The sequence below is a fragment of the Eumetopias jubatus genome, unplaced genomic scaffold, assembly GCF_037043125.1.
Source record: "Eumetopias jubatus isolate StellerSeaLion01/CBP00866 unplaced genomic scaffold, mEumJub1_p1.0 scaffold_15, whole genome shotgun sequence".
NCBI lineage: Eukaryota > Metazoa > Chordata > Mammalia > Carnivora > Otariidae > Eumetopias > Eumetopias jubatus.
Window position 1 is genome coordinate 70375103 of NW_028274821.1, and position 23565 is coordinate 70398667.

Sequence of the window (23565 nt, forward strand, 5' to 3'; positions counted from 1 at the left end):
GTCAACAGGAGGATGGGGGTAGTGGTGGGGGAAGCATCCCAGGCAGAAGAACTCAGTTCAACAACACCTGATGTGTTTATACCCTATGCTACCTTTCTTAGTGTCTGGCAGCTTGCTACACCGGAAAAAAAAAATCCAAGATTTGACTTAAGAATTTCTAGTCACATCAACACCATTTCCCAGCTGTGTGACCTGGACATGTTTACAGAGCACTTCTGAGCTATTTTGTTTGTAAAGTGGGGTTCACAGAGCTGTTGCTCCAATCAGATGAGAAAATGAAGTTACAACTCCATCGAATGCTGGTCTAAATGCTCGCTCTTACCGCAGCGAATGCTCACCAAGTGTCTATGAATGAGTCTTGGTTTTGTATTTCCTCGCTCTCCCCATCAAAAACACGTCAGGATCTTAAAGCAAATCCCACATGTGAATCGAGTCCTCTGCTGCTTTATCACTCCTGGCTCTTCCAGTTTGAGAAGAGGGTAACTGAATGATGTGCAGCTATGAAGGGGCCTCTGGGTCCCCGGTTTCTATCATCATTTGGGGCAGTTGCTTTGGCTCTCAGCAGCACCCTGGACACTATTAAATAATATGCTGTGACAGTCGTTTGTAGGAAATGGTCCCTTAGTGCATAAAAGTTTTGAGAACGAGGTCAACTGAGGATTATTGGTTTAGAAAGCAGTTATGTTTCAAGACAGAGTGGGGGTTAAGAGACTGGGGAGCCATGAGAGGAGGGGGAGGTAAGGAGGGAAGAAGGGAAAGGGTCACAGAGGAGAAGAGATAGGCCACCCTAGCATCTGGCTACTCTCTGCGTGTAGGCTGGCATGTTTGGGGACTGAAGCCAATGACTTAAGCTCCCTGAACCATGCTCCTGAAATGAAAAAGAGGAGACTCTATTTACAGATGGGGTGAGATGATAATTACTGGAAAACGTTGGCAATTTTACTAATATTATGTAATGCCTATGAGACACTTGGTACATTCCGACCTATCATCCTACTTGAATCTCAAATGACACTAAAGTGGGCAAGATAGTGATTGCAATCCATGATCCATACTGAGATTCCAGGAGATCCACGGTTTTCCCATTATCAACAGGCCATTAAATGGCACAGCTCATGGTTATTGGGCTAATTGCTGTCCTCTGTGATCCTGGGATCCACAGAGCACGTGCTGTGGGGTAGGCCTCCTGGTAAGTGCTGGGAGAGTGACACCAGCCAAACAAACCTGGTCCCTGCCTTTAGGGAGCCAACCATCTGCTGGGGAAGAAAGATATGACATAAACAAACATGCGGCTAGGTACATAATTACACAGCACGGTAAATGAGACAATGAAGTCAAATAACTAAGTCTTTTGGAGAGTAAAACAGAGGGGAGAGACGGAAAGGGGAAGAATGCAGGAGAAGGCCTTTCTGCTGAAGGAAAGTATGGGCTGAGATTTGAAGTAGGAGTGGAATTTAGCCAGACCCAGAATGAGGCATTCCAGGCAGCGGGAAGAGCATATTTGAAAGCCCTGAGGCCTAAAACTGCAAGGAATTTATTGTGGTCAGAATGTGTTCTTCCTTCCTTCCTTCCTTCCTTCCTTCCTTCCTTCCTTCCTTCCTTCCCTCTTTTCTTTTTTTGAATGTGTTTTTTCAATGAGAGAGGAATGTGAGATGAGTTGCAGAGTTAAATGAGGGTAGCTCAGTGGTCCTTAACCCCTTCTTCTTCTAAGAATCACTGGGGTAGTTTTGAAAAAGTACCAGTACCCACATCCCACAACAGAGATCATAATAGCTGGTCTGAAGTGGCCTCTGGACAAAAGAATTTTTAAATAGCTCCCCAGGTGATTCTAATGTACAACCAAGGCTGAGAACCACTGGGCCTTTTAGAACAGGATGAACTTTTTGGGAGAGGATGAGGTGTTTCAATTTCCTCCTAATGGGAGGGCATTGAACATTTTTAAGCAAGAAGCCAGGGCAACGTCGGAGTTGCATTTTTAGGTCATCACTAGGATGCTGTATGGAGATCAAAAGTAGGGAGACCACTGAACAGACTTTCAATAGGTCAGGTAGGATAGGTGGAGGCTGGGACTGGGGTGTGAGCAGCGGAGATGGAGAAGAGCAGAAGGAATCAGATATATGGAGGAGATAGAATCATTGGGCAATGTCTCTGTAGGGCTCTCGGAGACATGATTTCCAAGACTAGCATTTCTTGGATAATCGTCTGGGTGAATGGAGGTACCAACTACTGAGGTCAAGAACATTGGAAGGGAAGCAGGGCTTGTGTGGTTTTGAATCTGTTCGGTATGAGATACCCGTGAGACATCCAAGTGGAGCTGCCACAGAGGCAGTTTAATGTACAATTCCAGAGCTCCAAGAGGTCTGGGCTGGAGATGAAATTTCAGAGTTGTCAGTGGGTCAATGATCTTTAAAAACACAGGTACATGAATGAGATTGCTTAGGGAGCCTAAGGAGCATGAGAGGCTGCTGAGTCCTGAGGATCTCCAAAGTTTAGGGGTAGAAAGACTGAGAGATGCTGATGGGGGACTCAGAAAGAAGGAGGGGAAAAACCCTATGAGGATGCAGTGCAGCTGCAGACAAAGGATGGAGTGTCTGAGGAAGGGGGCAATGATCAGAGCAGCCACGGAAGCTGCTGGCTGGCAAACTGGCCTGAAGGCTGACACATTCCACTGGGTATGGCAATATGGAGGCTTCCAATGACTTGTAAAGGAGCAGTTTTGGTTAAGTGATGGGGGCCGAAACCAGCAGGCAGTGGTCTAGAGAATGAATGGGTACCCTAGGACTCAGCAGTGCCATTCATAGAGTTAAAAGATAAATGGAGTCATGCTAAAAAACTGTATTTGAGTGAAAATCTGTTTGAATCAGGCAACACCAAACCTAAAGTGGTTAGGAGCACTCTACAGACAGGAACTGGGGACAAGATGTCTATAGAGAAGATGCAGAAGCAAATAAAGACAATCATTTGATTGGCTAGAGCTTAAGAGTTTGCCATATTTGGGAAAGCGCAGTTGGCTGATTGTGATTGGTTATCCTTAGGTTTTTTATTTCTTAAACTTGAGTCATTTACCAGCTTAGGTTGTGGTTTGCTTTACGTAGGCTACGGAGGCTTTAAAACCACCTCAGTCTAATGGCCTCCTATTTAATTAATTTAACAATTGTCTGTGGAAGACACTTGCGCGTGAAAACAAGGAGTTCCATAGAAGCATGTTTATTGAAGCAGTGTTTGCACTTGCAGAAAAACAAAAACAACTTAAATGCCCATCTAGGGCCAAATGGAAAATTAAAGCAAGGGAAGGAAGGCAGCTGTAGAGTTCAGTGGTCAAAGATAAAGACCCTGGAGCCACACTGTCCCGTTCAAATCTCCCATTTTCCACTTATTGGCAGTGTGATCACAGGCAAGTTACTGAAACTCTTTGTGCCTTAATTTTCTCATCTGCAAAAGAGGACTAATAATAGACCGTCTACCTCATAGGAGTGTCTGAGGGCTTAAGTAAGTTAAAATATATAAAAATAAGTTCAAATGAACAACTCAAGTAAGTAAATACCATTTTACAACTCAAAGGGTCTCAAAATAATTCTTAGCACCCCAGTTTACAGATAAGTAAGAAGCAGCCCAGTGAGGGGAAAGTGGCTTGTCTACTTTAGCCATGAGCCTGAGCCCCAGATGTTTCTGGCACCAAGCTCCTTCACCATGCCTCTCTGCGCCACGCTGAAGACTCAGGTGTCATGATTCTTGTTCAATGCCCGGATAAAGCAAAATGCTTAGGAGGCAATACAAATATCATGTTTGAAAAATATATTTCAAAACACAAACTAGCATCAAACAACATGAATAAACATAAAATGACATTCATAGGTCCTAGAATTCATCTATGAAATAAAGGAGTTAAATTAGAAAAAAAATATCTGTGACCTCCTTGCTTGCTTTTTTGTTCAATATAAAGTAATCTCGGTTCAGCCTAAATTTAGTTCAGCCTTGTTTCCTTCTTTAGCTTCTTTTCACATTCCCAAGGTTTATTCTACTCCCTGGTTCTCTCTTCCCAGCCCCAGAGCCTCAGTGTGCCTGTCTGCGGGCCCAGAAGCCTCCCACGCTCTCTCTGCCTCAGATGCTGGCCTTTAGCCCACCCTCCAAACCGATAACATATAAACCCTTGTGAAAGGTCAATCTGCTCCCTCTTCTTGCTGCTTATTACCTTCGGGGGCTCCCCATGGCCCTCAGAAGGAAGTCCTCAACATGGCGGGCAAGATTCTCTGTGACCTGGGGGTTCCCACCTTACCTGTTGCTGTGACTCTCCTCACCTCCGTCACGATTCCTCCACTGAGCTTCTTCTCACCTCCCAGCCCTTGCCCAGACTTCTCTGCCTTTCCCCTCTCTTGGTCTGCATGGCTCCTGCTCATCCTACAGGATTCTAGTCATGTCTCCCACCCCCAAGGAAGCCTTCCTTGGAATGCTTGCCTACCCCTTACCCACTCCTCCATGAGTTGGCTGCCCTTCTGGGCCCCCCTAGCATCACCCTGAGTTTGTAACTACCTTTTGCACTTATCACAACCAGTTATTGGTGGTTGATTTATTTGTCTCTCTCTCTCCACTAACCTAGGAACTCCCCTAGGGAAGAGACTGGTTCTCATTCCTGGCAAAGTCCCTAGTGGGTCTGGGAAGTGCCACACACAGACATGATAGGCCTGTAGGATGGAATTTTATTTCAGGACCCTAAATTTGCTCTGTAACCGGGAAAAGACACCGAAGAATGAAAGACACATGGCTTCCTGTTTTTCCAAGATTTCTAATTGTACCAAGTGAGGCACTGCACCATATACTTGCTAGATGTTTTTGAGGTACTAAGAAACTTGTTTTGTCTGTAACTGCACTTTGTAAAAAAAAAAAATATCTGTGTTTATGTTTCCCAAGTAAGATAATTAGTTAGAAAGGCTTCACGTTGTATAATTCCATAGATATTATGCTGCTCACTAGTTACAAAAATAATTGAGTATGCCTCATAAAAATGACTTAATTTCACAAATGAGTTGTACTCAAGTAAATATTTACTTCTAAAAGCAATTTCATTGAAAACCCTCTCAGAGCACTTTCATAAAGCTCACATGATGCATAGGCTGTGCAGTTATTAAATCATTATTCAGAAGAATAATTTTTAAATAAAGAGAAACATGTTTTCAGTGCATCAGACATTTATTTAGGGCTGCTTACATGCCAAGTCTTGAGGTGACCACAATCCCCTTGATTTCTCCCATTAGCCGTTCTCTCTCTCTCTCTGTCACACACACACACACACACACACACACACACACACACACACACACACACACACGTTAGAGGCAACTCCAAAACAGAGCACAACCTCTTACTTTCTCTCCATCCTGCTGTTCCGGCTCTGGCCAATGACCACTCATGTGGTCCCCTTCAGTGGACTTCAACCTCTCCTAATTCCACTCATCAGCTTTCAATCCATTTTCTGCACGGTGGCCGAGCAAACTTTGTAAAGTATAAACTCACTTGTTTATACCTTCCAATGACTTCCCAAATTACTTAGAATAAACTCCAAACTCCGTACCGTGGGCGACAAAGCCCCACGTGACCCAGTCACTGCCCACTCCTGACACATCACTGTCCCCGAAAGCTCTCTGCCTCAACTACACTGGGCAGTTCTCTCCACCTTGATCACCGAAGCCTGTTAGCTTCTCACCTGAGCAACTGTGCAATCACTATTCCTCCTCTCCAGAATGCTCTCTCCCCAGGCCTTTGCATGGCTGACACCTTCTCATCATTCAGGTCTCTGCCAGAACCACTTCCTCTGAGAGAGCTTTCCTTCCTCACTCACTCCTTCTACTACATAACTCTGCTTTATTTTCTTCACAACACCTCCCTCTCACTGAATTTAGCTTGCTTCTTTGTCTATTTTTGATGGTTTGCCTCCCCTTCCCCAACCCCTCTGAATAAATATCTCCATGAGAATACGGATCTAGCTTGGCTTGTTCACAGTGGTTTCCCCAGGGCTGAGGATGGTTCCTAATCCAGTGTACATGTACACATTCAGTAACATTTGTCAAATGAAAAAAATTAAGACCCGCGGCCTTTAAGAATGAAGTATTAACTCATTAGCATCCATACGAGGCATGTCAAGTTCTGGTTCAGCTGATCTCCATCGCTTCACTTCTGGCCCTCTCCTTCCCTGTGTCCTTCAATCCTCTGAAACCTAAACACTTGTAGATGCCCATCACCCTAGCTTGGCCTTTCCTCCGTGTTAGGAACATCCTGTTCTCTCTGCCTCCAGTTCCACTCTCTATTTCTTAGCCTGGCTGACACCTATTCATTGTTTAAGGTTCACTCCCGATGATTTCACATCTAGAAGACCTGTAGTCTCCCCCTCACCTTTACTTTCTACCACAGGCTGGGCTGGTGCCTCCTTTTTGTTCCTATAGTACCTTACGCTCAGATCCATCCTTGGACTCAGCACACCCGACTGTCTCAAGATCCATGATCACATGACACTCCAAAGAAGGAGCGAGCATATCCTACTCAAATACATCACAAGGGGATAAGTTCCTGGAGTTACTGTTTAGAAAGCATTCCGCCAGCTTATTCTGGAGAAACAGTGAAGGCTGAGTGAGGTGGCCAAAGAAAGACAGAAAGGTGGGCAATGAAAGGGTGGCTCAAATGGAATTTCTGCTTTAGTTTGCTCTTTGCATGTTTCTTTGTTAGGTGTCATGACACTGTTTCTTTTTAATTAAAAAATTCATTGTTTTTAATTTTAATTCCAGTGTACTTAACATACAATATTATATTAGTTTCAGGTGTATGATATAGTGATTCAGCAATTCTATACATTACTCAGTGCTCATCATGATAAGTGTGCTCTTGAGCCCCTTCATCTGTTTCACCCATCCCCCACCCACCTCCCTTCTGGTGACTGCTTTGTTCTCTATGGTTAAGAGCCTGTTTCTTGGTTTCTCTTTCTCTCTCTTTTTTTTTCTTTTGCTCATTTGTTTTGTTTCTTAAATTCCATATATGAGTGAGATCATATGGTATTTGTCTTTCTCTGATTTACTTATTTTGCCTAGCATTATACTCTCCTGACACACTCATATTATTGCAAATGGCAAGACTTCATTCTTTTTTATGGCTGAGTAATATTCCATTATATATATATCATATGATATATAATATATATCATATATATCACTTCTTTATCCATTCATTTATCAATGGTCGCTTGGGCTGCTTCCATGGTTTGGCTATTGTAGGTAAAGCTGCAATAACAGGAGTGCACGTATCCTTTTAAATTAGTGTTTTTGCATTCTTTGGGTAAACACCCAGTAGCACAATTAATGGATTGTAGGATACTTCTATTTTTTTTTTTAAGATTTATTTATTTATTTGAGAGAGAGAGAGTGAGCACATGAGCAGGGGAAAGGGCAGAGGGAGAGGGAGAGAAAGAATCCCCAAGCAGACTCCCTGCTGAGCACGGAACCCAACGCCTGGCTGGATCCCAGGACCCTGAGATCATGACCTGAGCTGAAATCAAGAGCCGGCCACTTAACCAATGGAGCCACCCAGGCATCCCGGATAGTTCTATTTTTAATGTTTTGAGGAACCTCCATACTGCTTGCACAGTGGCTGCACCAGCTTGCATTCCCACCAACCGTACATAAGGGTTCATTTTTCTCCATCCTCACCAAACATTCGATGTTCCCTGTGTGCCTGACGCTGTTCTTAATGCAGGAGACCTTAGGGATGAAGGGAAACAGAAACCATCTATGTGTCTCTTTTCTCTCACCCAATCTCCTTTTGAAGCTGTGGCAAAAGAAACTCTTCTGCAGGTGGCTGGGGTGGTTTGAGTATCCTCTCCAGGTTACACTTGGCTTCCAGTGCTGAAACCAAACTGTTAGCGCCATGCCCCCAACAGCTGCACCAAAGAGAGCCACCCCTCTCTGCAAGTAGGTCTGTTTTCACATACTCGACACATGCCACCTGCTTCCACACACATTCCACATATGTGTACATATGTATTTTCGTGTTGCATAATAAAGCATTCATTTATTCCATCAATATGCATTTACTGAGACATACTGGGTACCGAGACTACAAAGTCCAGTAAGTCATAGCATAGTATTAACTATGCAGTTTTCCCATTTTGAAGAACTGTGGAGGTTTTTTATTGTTGTTTGCTTTTGTTTTGTTTTACTGACCTCGAATGGCTAATGGAATTGAGATCCTAACTACCTACTGCTCTTTATTTTTTAACTAGGAGTGTTCTTTGGGGCATTTCATAATTAGGTCCCTCACTTTTCCCAGAGAAGATTTAGTTTTACTTTTTCCAAATTGCTTTGTCAGGGCCATAATGAATCTTCCTTCCTTCGTGTAAATATCAGACTCTTGGGAAGCTTTCTCTGCCCTTGCCCTTCTCAGCATAAATTATTAGCGATTTCTTCCTCAGTGCCCCCATAAACATGCTGACACTGCATTTCTCTCACTTGATGGAGATGCATTCGGTTCCATGTCAGTTGTGAAATTCAATTTCCCTCTGAACTCCAGCACATAGCCCAGGGCCTGGTACACAGTGGATGCTCAGTAAGTGTGGTCCTGAATAAATCTAATCAGGCACAGATATATCTGCTCTGCTCTATTGAAGCCATTGTCTAATTCAAAAGAGCATGTCAGGTAGTCTGGAAGACATGTGCCATGCCAGCCTGTTAATCACCCCAAAGAGTGGAGACGTGCTCTGCCTTGCTCTAACGACCTCATGGAGATGTATGACCGAGCAGCTCTTGATGGGTTGAGCTCCGCTCTTAGTCACCATGGGAAGGACCCCAAATGAGCCCCAGATCTGAGTGAATGGGAGGACATTAATGAGTAGCCTGGATGAATTAGATGGGCCTGGTTTGCTTCATTTTCAGCCTGATCCAGTTTCCATGCATCTTAGAAAAATAAGGACAAATATTTAGGCCATGCTGCAATCCAAATAAAACAAAAATGTTTTGTGATGTATGTGTGGGTCACTGAAGGAGCATATAGAGTGCATACCAAATGCCCGCCTGGGGAATTGTTGAAGGGAGAAGCTAGATGTCTTGGAGGATTTGGCAGGAAGGCTGGCTGCTGAGAACTGTGCGCAGTCCATCAGAGCATCACGATTCCATTTCTCGGCTTATATAACACAGTGGAAATGAGGCCCTTGGCTTCCCCGCAGAGGAGAGCGAGGCTGACAGGCATGAGTATGGATCCCTTTGGCACTACTTCTCATTCTTGCCGCTACTTACGGCTTCTAATAAAATCCGCAGCCTGGCAGTTTGCTTACCACCTCACAAAGTGAGGTCTCACCAGAGGAGAGCAGGACAAGGCCGATCTAACATTTCATTATCTCTAAGGTGGTAAATGTTAGGGACCTGAAATGCATCAGAGACGCAATAGCTTAATTAGACACATATTTCTCCATCAACTCATTGTTTATTCATTGTAGCTCACTCACAGATGGGGGGGGAAAGTCTGAAAGGCAACGGAACAAAGGAGATGCTCATTCTCCTTCTCACCCGTTCTGGTGTCCTCTAGTGGAAGCCGTAAGTGAAGCAGATGAGGGGCTAGAAGTGTATTTTCTTGACTGCAAAGACGAACACCGAGGTGTTTTCAGTAGTGTATTTGAGCACTAAGCATGTGGCAATTTATTCTTTCTCCTAACTGCTATTCTTCCACAATATTTTTTTTACCGTGAACTATGATGTACGTATGTAAAGGAGCTTAAACCTATAGACATAGAGTTTACAAAATGCTGTTGAACACCCATTTACCACCCCCCATGTGCAGAGATAGTCACCAGCAGCTGAGAAGATGCCTTTCTAATCCTGATGCCCTTCCCCTCCCATCTGCCATGGTCCCCACCCTCCTGACTCTTAAGGTAATAATTTTGTTTCTCTTTACTGTTTAACCGTTTTTCTATTCGTTTTCTGAAACAACATACTCTTTGTGTTAAAACTTCATATAAATGGACTTGTTGTGTGTATCCTTTTGAGTACAACTTCCTTTATCCTACATTGTTTTTCAGATTCATCCATGGTATTGTATGTATCTGTAGTTTCTTTCTTTTTTATTGCTATATGATATCCCATTATGTATCTACTCTGTGACATATTGATCCACTCTACTGGTTGATGAATATTTATATTGTTTCCAATTTGGCCAATTTGGACCAATGCTAATATAAATATCTGCGTTGGAATTTCCTAGCACATATGTGCACATACTTTTTTATGGCATCCACTTAGGACAGAGATTGCTGGAGAAATGGTTATTCATATCTTCAACTTTGATAGATATGGAAAAATGTTTTAATATAATACAACAAATATGATAATATCTTTAGTAATAAAAGGCATTTTACTTTAATGGTGGGAAATATACTAAGAAGTTCTTTTATTTATTTTTTTATTTTATTATGTTATGTTAATCACCATACATCACATCATTAGTTTTTGATACTAGGAAGTTCTAATGGACAGATGACTCAAGCTTATTTTGGGAATTTATCACAAAAAGAAAAGTCATCATAATGTCACCATGCCTATTTTACCAAGAAGACAGACTTCCTTTACTGTGATAATGCTCTTAGCCCCTTATTCCAAGGGTTCACACTGGGAATGGGAGGTCATGAAATGGCAGGCATACCCATATTTGTTACTTAACTGTTCTAATTTTTTAGAATTAGGATGGTTTTCTGTCGTACGATAGAAGGCAATATTGGTCTTCTAGTACTTGTTCTACATTCAACGTTCTAGAAGAATAAATGAAAGCATTAACAAACCTGACAGGTAGAAAATGCTTGGGAAAAGTCAGATGAAGGACACGCATTCCAAAAAAGAGGTAACTGAGAGAAACATGGTATCTCAGCACCCCGGTCTCAGAAAGGCCCTGGCAGGGAACAGATAACAGAACTCATAGCAAGATTTTAAAATAAATATACGCATTTATTTAAAAAACATTGTATTGTACTAATTATGTGCCAGGCATACTTCTAGACCCATGAGTGGGGTCTCAGGGAGGCATATGTCAGACGAATTTTCCAACAGGATGGAATGCCTCACCATAGGGAGACCCCTTGTCTCTGGAGGTACAGGGCCTCAGAGAATGCTCTATGGGCTGTGTAGGGTGATTCATACACAGGGCACAAGATCTCTCTGCCCTTACTAACTCTGTGGCTATGGGCAAGTTATTTAACATTTCTGGGCCTCAGTTTTATCATATATTAAAGGGGAAGGGATAGTTAATCATAGTACCTTCCTCAGAGGGTTGTTATCAGAACTGTGTGTGGGGGTGTGGGCATGTGGTTAGCATGATGCTTGACACATAAATATGTACTCAGTATACCAGCTATTTTGCTTATTATTTTGGTTATGCTAGATGACCTCAAAGGTAATTTCAGATGCCTATATTCTGTATTGCCACGCAAGTAGCAAGCAGAGCACAGACTGATTGATTGATTGATTGATTTGACAAAGACTATCATCTACATTCTGGCTGCTATATTTGTGAGGCACATGAGCTTTGGCAAGTTACAACCATCTCTGAGCCTCAGTTCCCTTATTTGTAAAAGAAGAGCAATCATAGCTCACCAAATGATGGCTGGAGTGATCAATGGGTAAGTGATGTAAAAAATGTAGCAGGTGCCTGGGGATCCAACTGGCCTGGGTGCTCTCCTTGTTTCTAGGCAAGCAGCTTGCCTTGCTACTCAGTTCCCCTGAAGTTCCATTTCTTTTTGGTAAAATCAGGATAGCAATACCCGCCACAATTTAATACAGGTAAAGCCCCTGGGATGGGCATAATCTGTAGTAAGGCATGAGCCTTTCTTCCCTTTCTGGGTTTCTGTTCACTTTTCTATAAAATGGAGAAAATGATGCCAATCTTTTCCAACTCATAGGATTCTTGTGAGTATCAAATAAGGTAATGGAAGTGAAATCACTTTTTAAAGTATAAAGTATTATTATGACAATAATAATTTAAATTATAAAGAACCTAAATCAGCATATCAGGATTTACACTGCCTAGCTTTATTTGAAAAAAGTGAATCTGAAAAGAATGCTTTTAACATTCAAAATCCTTCTAAATGGTGTATTCACTTATTCATTCAATGACTCAATGAACATACACTATGTCAGAGTATTTCCCTACAATAATTTAAAAATTGTCTTTTTAAATTTTTCTGATCTAGTTCAAGAGATAATCTCATAGCAATAATCAGAAAAAGATGGATACACAAGTAAATAAAGGAAGAAATTGGGATTAAGGGAAAAATAAGGGCATATAAAAACAAAATGAAGCCAGAGGCAAGATTACTCCATGAAAACTAAGATATAAATTTATACTCTGATAAAGATAGGCTATGTGATTTACTCATAGGAGACAATGCAAAGAGAAAAGCAATTAGTTATTGAATCTTTTTCAAATGTCACTCATTGACCTTGCATCAGCATAACCAGGGATGCTCATTTCCTTTTTCCATCACCTGACCACCTGAAATGCCACACCTGTTCACTTTGCGAATATTTTATAGAAGCCCTAATGCCTTAATGCAGAGAGTTGTCAAATTGCCATGTTGTGCACCTGACACTAATGTAACATCGGGTGTCAATTAGACTTTGATAATTTTTTTTAATTAAAAAAAAAAGCCCTATGTAAAAAAAAAAAAGCCTACATAAAGGCTGCCCGCTATTTGAAATTCAGAATACATGGAATAATACCCATTGGGTACTCTTGGCAAAACTTTTGGAAAATAATTTGGCAAAAGTGGTAAAAATGTTAACAACCAATATCTTAAATTCTTACATTTTTTCCTAAAAAGTGATTCAATCGAAAGAAAAATAGACTAAGAAATAAAGACGATAATGGCAAGTCTATGGCTGGTTAAATTGGAAACAACCTGGTTGTGCAAAAATGGAGAAATAACTAGTTAAAACACAGAATACCTTTTCCGTTGATTACTCTGAAGACATAAAAAATGATAATCATGACTTTGCCAAATTGGCTCAGTTTCCTCAATGAACCTTGGAGGGTGGAATTCAAAATGACTGCATTGATGTAAAATATATAAACTGAAGGCTAGAAAATAAAACTTAAAATAGTGTGATGTTTTATTATGGATGTACTATAAATGATTTAGTTTCACATTTTTGAAATTGTCTTTCATTTTGGTTGGGTTTGGCCGTGTGTGTGCTTTTTCACTCAAAATGGGGCCAGTTTATTATCTCCATCACCGTGCATTATTAGAAAATTAAGAATCAAGCTCTAATTATTTCTATTCTTCCCTTTCTGGGCAAGGTTAGAGTGGGAAGAAGCAATGAGGGGAATACATAAAGCTTATAACATCACTGAGAGAATCAAGAAAGACCATGAAAATATAAATTCTGTGCACAACCCTCAACATCTCTTGGGTTTTTTTTTTAAAGCATGCTTTTCTTGGCAGCTGTGTATATCAGCATATGTGAAAATATTATCCAGGGTGCATTCTGTATTTTCAGAAATGTGACATGATAACATCCCGTAAAGAAAGGGATGTGGTGGTGAACATCCATCAGATTTCACTCGTGGGACGCCCTGGGGCAAGACCTTCTGTGCCATGTCAACATGCCCCCCCCACCAGTGAGACTGGGAGATAGAAGGAGGATAGCATCTCAGCATCTTGTCATCATTGCCTTCCTCACCCCCGTTCCACCAACCTCCTTCCCCTTGTGGAGGCCAAAATGACAGGAGGAAAAATGTTGCAGCTATTGCCTTTTTTTTCAAGGGAAATAATGTCAAAGATAAACAATGTTTACAGATTTAACCCAAATGTTAGTCATAAAATGATCTTCCAGTGCTTGGATGTGTAATAAGGCATCTAGCGCCAAGTTAATACTGTCAACAAAAAACCCATCCAACTTTCCAAACTGTCTTCATCTGAACTAGGGGCAGCTCTCAAGATACTATGAGGGATAATCCCATAAAACAAGTCAAAGGGTACATTTGCCTAGGTTTTTGTACCATTAGATCCTAATTTTTCTCCCATCACAAGAGAGCATAGAGTTCTTTGAGGGTTGATGTGGGTGGAGGGGGGACCCTTGTTCAGCTTTCCTTTCCAGAAAGAATAAAGCACTGGACCACTCTTCTCAAGACCAACCCTCTCCTATTTGAAAGGCATGTGAAACTCTATTTGTCTAGCCACTAAAACATTACACCTGATAGTCATGTTCCACTCAATGATGGTGCAAAGAAAAGAACATACTGGAAACTGTCATGAGCCACAGTCATGAGACCCCGGGGTCTCACACTTCTGAATTTGGGGTAGACAATGGGGTTTATAGAAACTGAAAAGTTTGCTCAGTTTTCTTGGGGCAGGTAGCCTGAGCTGAAGTGACTACCCTTTCTCTAATTAACTAAGCACTTATAGCTTTCTTCTCCCCAAAGAAAATTTAATTGGCTCAATTTGCTGTCACTCAGTATGGAATGTCTCTGTCAGTTTCCACCAGGGCATCTCAGAAGTAGCTGGCTTCCCTCCAGCTGCTCTGTCCAATTGGCTGTGTCCAAGAGCAGAGTTGGTTTTTCTCAAAGCACACTGGGACAGTCATAGTAATTTATGTAAAAAATATTCAATTTAGCACTCTTTCATCCAAAGGGTTTTGTGCATGTGGAATTTTGGCTCCACAAACTCTCCCTAAATCCTCTTTAGTATAGAGAGATGGTTCTATACGTCTAAAAGGATGCTTGGAGGATGATTACGTTGCACACCAATTCCAAGCATACATGAGAGACCTTCCTGTCCCCTTTGTGACACTGCTTGTACTACAAGAAGGGGACAAGGCTTGTTTTCCACTGTAATGGTGTGGGACAACTATAAAAGCTTCTTTTTTTTAAAAAAAAAAAGATGTTATTTTATTTATGTCAGAGACAAAGAGAGAGCGAGCACAAGCAGGGGGAGCGGCAGGCAGAGGGAGAAGCAGGCTCCCTGCTGAGAAGGGAGCCCGATGCGGGACTGGATCCCAGGACCCTGAGATCATGCCCTGAGCCGAAGGCAGACGCTTAACTGAATGAGCCATCCAGGCGTCCCTAAAAGCTTCTTAAAGTAATTATAATAATCATGTAGACTCCTTCTTTTTCAGAGTCCACTAGAATAAAACAATTTAGCTATGACAGGGTGATATTTAAATGGGTTCCTCTACTTACTGTTGGTACTAAACTTAGGGACAGAGAGAACCTGAAAAGCTCTAAAGTCCTTCTTGACCTCCCCCAAATGTTTTTCACTGGTAGGTGGAAATACACACTACTTTGCCTTTCTTTCCTTATAGCACTTGACTTCCTCTTAAAAATGCAAATATTAGCCAAAGATATCCATATAAGATTGTGACTTGAGAAAAGGATGTAACTTCTCTTTTCTTACATCCTTATTGAAATTATCACAAGATTGGTTTTTTAAAAATTCGGAAAAGGCTATATTTGTGCATCCTAGGGAACAATTCCTCTATTATAGGGACCTCTGCTAAACGGGACCAAAAGTTGAGAGGAAGTTGAGGAGAATTAACTTGTCCATCTCTTGTCTGAGAAAGCAAATAAGCAGAGAGGATCCATGGATGGCCCCTGAAATTTCCAAATGGAAAAAGGCAAGAAGAAGACACAGGAGAAACAGGAAGCTCTGCATTCAGACACTTTTAGGGTAATTATCATAGTTTTGATACAGCAGCTTTGCCAGAAAGTTAGCAAAGGAATAGACATTTCCTCTCTTCACCAGGCTCCAGTACCGGGCTACAGCCACACTTTGTATGCCGACCAGAAATAAGATCAAATGCGAAACTAGATGCAGGAAGGTGACCCTTGGAACAATGATTTAAGCACACACGGAGAACAGGCCAACATGAGATGGCTGATTAGCTTCAGCTCTCTTCCTTCTCCCCTCTGACTACTTTATCAGTCGACTGGAAATAAATATTGACATCAACTTACCCTCCAGCCTAAGATGCGGGGGACCAGATGAACAGTGAAGGGAAGCTTATTTGCATGCCTGGTAATTTTTAACTGGAGGAATGGGGTAGGAAGGGGGGGAGGGGTCGGAGGAGGAGGAGAGAGCTAATTTTGCAAAAATGGTCATAGCCCTGGCTGCAGGCATAAACCTGCATAAAAGAAAGCAGGCTGGACAGAGACAGAAGGAAAAAGACACACCCAAGAGTGGATTGCAAGTATTCCTTTCCCAAATCCATGTTCAGTGACCAGGTTGGTAGCTAGAAACTAGTGTGGCAGAAGTTTTTACACCACAGAAATAGGCAAATGCTACAAATCAGGGCTTCCCCCCGACCCACCCTTTGGGGAGCCTGCTGTTAAATATTTACCACCACTGGATTAGAAGCAAGCTTTAAAATTATTAAGCTTAAAATTTATTAAGCACCTTTGGTGTGCCCCTTGACCCCCATGCAACCTTGTGATCTAGTTTTTATTACCTAACTTTGCAGAATAAGTAGCTGGGAGTCACAAGAAGTTAAATTATTTGCTCAAGGTCCCACCCAGCTAGAAAGAGGCAGAACTTGGACTCAAACCCAGCTCTGTCTAGCTGACTCCAAAGCCCATGGTCTTTGCACCGCGCACTGTGCGGTGTTGCTAAAATCCGAAGTCCATGATCTGAGATGGCTCACTGACAGCACTTGCTTATCACATTAATTCTCCTTAGCATTTTTATTCCCCCCAGTGACGTCCAGGCCTCTGAAAGTCCACTGCAGCACTTCCAGCACATTCATCAGTCTTGCTCCCATGGCTCCAAAGTCAGCCTCCCCATTAAGATCTGTCTTCAAAGAAACCGTCCCAGAGTCAAGCAAATCGGAGTTCAGTAACCACTCCGCATTTTCTGACATTGGGAAGATATATTACTACACTCGGGTGACTGCAATGTTTAGAACAGCTTTGGAAGAGTATTGTATCAATTATATTATCCCTCTGGGAGCCCTATTAACATTAAAATGTCTTATGAGACTAGCTAAAGACTTGAACAAAGAAAACCTCTCCTACGAAGTCTTCCTCATATTTTATAGTTGTTAAGGCCAAAAAAAAAAAAAAAAAAAAATCCACCTTGCCTCTCCCTTTGCACATGACACTAGGATAAATGGCTCTTCTTGGACTATTTTAATCAAACTATCTCAGAAAATGAGGGCTCATCTCAGATTACCTCAGACCAAAAGCAATGCTGTGTAGGAGGTGATGTGAGGCAGTACGGGTAGGAGTTACGCATACCTGCGTTTCAATTCTGGCTCTCCTACTTACAATATCAACAAAGCAATGATAGCTATAGTTATAATTCACTGAGCAACTCTTATGGGCCTGGGGCTTTATATAGTCTATTTCGTTTAATTCCCACATCAGCAGAGCAAAGTGGATATTATTCTTCCTTTAAACATGGGCAAATGAAGACTAAAAGAGGCTAAGTAAACTTAGGCATCTCAGACAGGTAGTGTGGTGGGCAACCTCATATCCTTGTGTGATTTCCTCCCCTTTGGTGTGGGCTGGACCTAGTGACTTGCTACTAGTGAACAGAACACAGCAAATGAGATGGGCTGTGTCTCTCAAGATTAGACTAGAAAAGACTGACTTCCATCTTGCTTGTACTCGCTCTTTTGCTTGCTCACTTTGATGGAGCCAGCTGCCATGTTGTGAGCCATCCTATGGAGAAACCTGTGTGGTGAGGAACAGAGGGTAGCCTCTGGCCAACATCCCATAAGGAACTAAATCCTGCCAACATCTTCTGAGTGGGCTTCGTAATGGATCTCATCTCAATTGAACCCTGTAATGACTATGGCCTTGGCTGACACCTTGATTGTAGTCTTATGGGACACCCTGAGCCAGGAGATCCAGCTAAGCCCTGCCAGGATTCCTGAGCCACAGAACCTGTGAGCTAATAAGTGTGTGTTATTTGAAGTTGCTAAGTTATGGGGTAATTTGTTATGCAGCAATAGATAATTAATACAGGTGGTAAGATACAGAGATGAGGTCTGAAGCCAACTTTCCAACTTCAAAGCACAAGCTTCTTTCTCTGAGCTGATTCCTTAAAAGCCATGTGGACCTTGAGGAAATCACTAAAACTCTCTGAAACTCATTATCTACATGAATAAAATAGGGATGATGCCCATATCACAGTGTGGTGGGCAGTTTAAATGAGATAATGTATGTAATGTCTTTGGCTTCTCTGTCAGTTGGAATATGAAAGTGGAGAAAGCAGTGCAAGGTTATCAGAGGAGAACGTCTTAAAAATGCCACACAGTATGTGACGGTGGGGAGCCTGAGACATAGTTACAGCGCAGACTGCGGGCCAGCAAGAGCACAAGCGTGGGCAGCACCCAGTAGTCACATGACCTGAGTCATGACGTCCAATTGACATCACGGATCCTGTTTCCCAGGGGTACAGTGATAATGATGTCCACCTTACAGGAGTGTTCTGAGGATTGAATGAGATCATGTTTGCGGAGTTCCCAGGACAGGACCTGGCATATAATGGACGTTCAATAGATACTAGCTAGTTTTACATTCTTTTCCTAGTTAGTATGATTTTTACTAATAATGATGGGATTTCAGGGACCCGTGTGCAGGTGAGTACCATTTCTGGATCAAGGTCTTTTCAGAAATCCTCCGCACTTTGCAGTCCCTCTCTATTCCTTAAAAGCATCAGATAAGTCTAAACATCCATACTTTGGTTCTCCATCTCCATCTCTTTTCCCTTTCTGTATTTATCAGATCTTGTAGCAGAGCCATAACCAACAGTTATGCCCTAAAACAGAGAAAGGCTCCATCTAAATTATGTCCTTGATTTCCTATACAGGGATTCTTCTGAGGGATTGGTCATCAGGCATCTGGCCTGCTGCTGACATGGATAGCCACAGGAAATAGACATGCCATGCAGTAGGCACCCATAATGACCCACCTTGATACCTTCAAGAGTAACAGGGGAAACCATGTCGATCCTATTTCTCTTCATGTCCCCAGTGTCTAGCAAAGGGCCTCACTTAGAGTAGGGACACAAACGTTTGCCAAATTAATGAAAGAGCTGAAAAAACAGGGTGGATTTTTTTTACCCCTCCTAGATAATCATTGTTTGACTTTCCAAAAGTCAGTGTGTACATCAAAAATTTGGTTTATAGAATTTGTTAGTGTACTGGATATATGCAACAATTTCACTTTTGTGTTTTTCCTACTGTCTTCTTTTATATCCTGGCAAATCTGGTTGAAAAATACAAGAGTTTGCCTCCCATATACAGATTCAGGATCTACTCAGTTTCCTATGAAAATGAAATGGAAGAAGATGGAAAAGTGAACGACACTGATGGCCTTTTATGTATATTTTGTCAAGCTAAGTGTGAGAGTTTACTCAGGCACTGAAGCCACATAGGACTGTGTTAGCCATGATTCATTTCTACAGCCACACAGGACTCTCTCACTGGAGGCATGCTTGGGCTCAGTCGCCTTGTTTTTAAACCTCAAAGACAATTTGGATGTGTTTAAAGATGTAGAAGGTCATACAGTTCATCTGACACTAAACAGCCCTATAAATTTATATAAATCACCACAGCCCGCTAGCCTCAAGGAAGCTGATAAGAAAAATCCCTGGCACTGCATTTTATACATTACCCATTGATTTCCCTTAGACCAAATCAAAACTACCAAATACGTAGACCCAAAGAATGTGCAGGGATGATCTAGGAATGGTTATTTTATAAAGGTCACAATTTGACTTATCCCCCTGTTTTTTTAATGCATTTGCTCAATGGGATTGGGATGCTCAGGAGTTAAGGAAAGAAATGAAAAGATTTATTCAGTTAGAAAAATCAGCAAGATGTGAACCACATTTTAGAATTAGAAACAGCAGTTGTATTAAATGGGGGGGAAAAAAAAACACCCTGGACTTAGAATTTAACATGTGCGTGCGTGCACGCGTGCGTGCTCAAATCTTTGGCCTCCTCTAACTGGCTGAGTAAACTCAAACCACTTCACCTCTGAGCGCCTCAGTTTCATTATCTGTAAAATGGACAAAATCCCCATTCTGACCTCACTCTGGCCCTCTCGTCAAGTTTCAGGGAAACACTTAAAGGAAACATCAAAGTGCCAGGCAGAGCTCCAGGCACATAGCAAGCACTGTTAAATCTCAGTATGAATGGGAACAGCTAGCCACAAATGAAGTCTAATTAGGAAATAATTACAGAAACCAAACCTTTGAATGGTTAACGGTGAAAATAAAAATACATTTTTTTCTCCCTATTCTATTTTCTACTTAACACTGGGCATACTGTCACAATTAAGGGCCAGGACTTTGTGACCGTTACTGCCATAGAAAAAGAGCTGGATTTATTAATAACAATAATAATAATAAACAACAGTTATTGCATTCACAATGTTCATGCCCTTTAAATTAAAGTCCAATTCTCTGGATTTTGCTAAGAAAAACACATGCAAAATGTCTACCTCTTTAGGAACAATTTTCACTTTTCAGAATACGTTAATGTCCTCCATAGTTGCACCACCAAGCCTCAGCACTCTCAGACAGATGATGGGTTTACAGTTATTTTCTCAGATCTTTCTGACTACTGTTTTCCATCCCCAGAGGGAGGATGATCCCACTTCCTGGAAGACAGGGGAGCTACAGGTGGCTAGGTGACTGAGTCTTCTGGGCCCTGCCTCATTTAGAGTTTCTCTTGCAAGTTCCTCTTGTAACTACCAGTAACCACTGTTGTGCCACGTGGGTCTAAGGACTCTGTTCTTCTCTCCTCACACACTGTCCTTGAAGCAATCTCTCCTATGCTTGTGTATTCCCAGTCACCATCTCAATTCTGTCATCTCTCCACTTCTGGTGCGAAGACAAGTTGGACACTTATGCCACCATGTCCCGTCAGGTACTAAACCAAGGAAGCTTGGCTTTTTCTTCACTAAACCTGGTTCCCTCTCTCCAAGAACAGCACCATCATCTGCCCAAGAATCATGAGCCAGAAACCTGGGAGTGTACCTAAACTCATCTTTCAGCCTCCCCATCTCCCCAAACCAAAGCTTATTGATCTTATCTTCTAAATCTTCACGAATCAGACCCGTCCTCTCCCTGTCTACTGTCACTGTCCTGCTTCAGGATCACAGCATCTTTTACCTGCCCTACTGCATACGGTCCTAAAAGATCTTCCATCCCCTACACTCGTGCTGCTCCAATCCATTCTCCACATGACAGCCGTAGTGGTATTCCTAAAAGGCAAGTCTGACCATGTCACTCTGCTGCCTATAAGCGCTCTACACTCCTTCCAAGGTTGGAAGCAATGTAACTTGGCATCTTAGACCTTATATGTATTCCCACTAGATTCTGCAGCTTTAGCTTCTACCACTCTATCACAATAGTGCTCAAGCAATACTCATCTCCTTAAAGTAGCTTCCTCTGTGATTTCTGCTATTTCACAAGGATGTGCCATTTTGCCTGACATTCCTTTACACAGAATATATTTTCTTATTCCAGTACTCTTTCAGTTCTTCAAACTCAAGTTTGCTTTTTTTTTTTTTTTAAGGAACCCTTCAGTGAACCCCCAGGCTCCTGCAAGATCACATGAGCATCTCCATTCTGGGACTAGTTAGCGAGAATTTTTTTTTTTCCAGACTAGTCTGAGATTCTTTTTAGAGCACAGGACTAAGCAGCGTAATGTGATCTTCAATAATACGGGCTCTAGAGCCCTGGGGTTGGAATCCTGTCTCTACTAGTTATTAGCCAGTAGACAAACTACCTAGATTCTTTGAACCCCAGTTTCTTTATCATTTAAGAGGTGCTAATAACTATTACTGAACTCCATGAATGATAATCAGAATTAAATGAGCTGAGTCTTAAAGGATGAGAAGGAGCTGGCCTTGCAAAGACTAGGAGAATGCACACTTTAGGGAGAGAGAACAGCAAGTACAAAGGTCCGGCTGATGAAACACTGGGCACCGAATAATTTACAGCCAATGACCCCAACCCTCCTCCAGCATGCACTCGGTCTAGGATTACAGTTTCTAAAAGAAAATAGTCAAAATCCCAGAATTAACACATGGTGCTTTGTAGGATCTGATTAGCTGTAATCTGCTTCATTTCTTCTGTCCCATTTGGATTCTTTCCATACTCTACTATCACACTACTAAGCCTTGGGTGAAATTTTAAAGCCCTCAAAAATGGTGAAAGGGCTACATTGGCAGGGTCCCAAGGGATGAACCTGGATGCCCAGTGCAGCACTCTGGTGAGAGCAGCTCAATGAGGGCATCATCCAAAATGGTGTGTCTCTGAATGAATGCTGCAAAGAACATACATTCAGGGAATGCAGACTTCTTGTCAAACTTGACAGCAGGTTTATTTCAGCATGAAACGCATTTGCCAAACGAGCAGAGACTCAAATATCACGCTGGTTTTAAAAGTGATTTTTGCTTTATAGCAGAAAAATAAAATGATTTATGAGTTTGTCAGGGAACGGATGTTGCCTTTTGAAAAAAAAAAAAAACCTTCCCTGTTCCAAAGTGTCATGAATTGCAAATGAACCAATGGATGATGTATATGTGTATGTGTGTACGTGTGTACGCACACATGTGTCTTAGTGCTTGTCCTCTCTCTTCTTTGCCTCCGTGGTTTGGAAGCCAACTCCACCGTGTGCCTTCACTAACACTGCAAGCAAATTGTAATTATAATGCCGAACAGTCATTTCCAAGACAAACCAAATCTGTGTTCCATTAAAGTCATGGAATAGTTAAACATTGGTTTTTTTTTTTTTTTTTAATTCCCAGCCATAATAAAAAACAGGCTCCCCATTCAATCCAATGCTCCAGAAGTCAGAGGATTCCACATGGTCCCCTCCACGATATTTGGAAATAGATTCTGATGGTGTCCCAGGCATATCAGCAGGAGGTCAGTTTAACTTATGTTTTATCTTGCTCACTGTGGTTTGGACAGCGACTGTATGGAAGTCCTGAAATGGTAATCGATTTCCTCTCTGAGATGCTAAGCCTGCCTGCCAACTACTAAGCATATTCCCTCAGTGTGTCCTTTCGAGATTTTCGATGGAATCACAGAAATGAGAACTGTACCATCCGTGGAACGAGAGAAGAGAAAATGCTGCTTTCCGGGGGTTGTCTCAAGAGGAAAAAATGATGCCTGAAGCTCTCTATTCACCAGCTTGCGAGAATCATTCTGATGATACATTTTTGTAAAACTGTCTTTGAAATGAAATCTTCCTCTATAACTCACCAGTTATTTTATCCCAATGCCCTAAACATATGTGTATTCGGGGTGCATTTTAATCATAATAGTCTTCAAAGAATATTTGGATTAAAAAGAAATGTTCTAACAATCAGGTATCTCCTACAGAAAGTCTAGCTTACAGGCACTTTCTGCCTTCTCTTCAACATTCTGCAACCATGCTGAGAATTACCAAGGGATTTAAATGTTTAATTTTAAAAAGATCATAAACTTTCAGCCAATTCTCTACGAGGCAGATTCATGTTATACCGCTAGATAGAGTGGCGGATCCTGCTCCGTTTTGACTTCTAAAGATCTCCCTAATTTTCTAATAA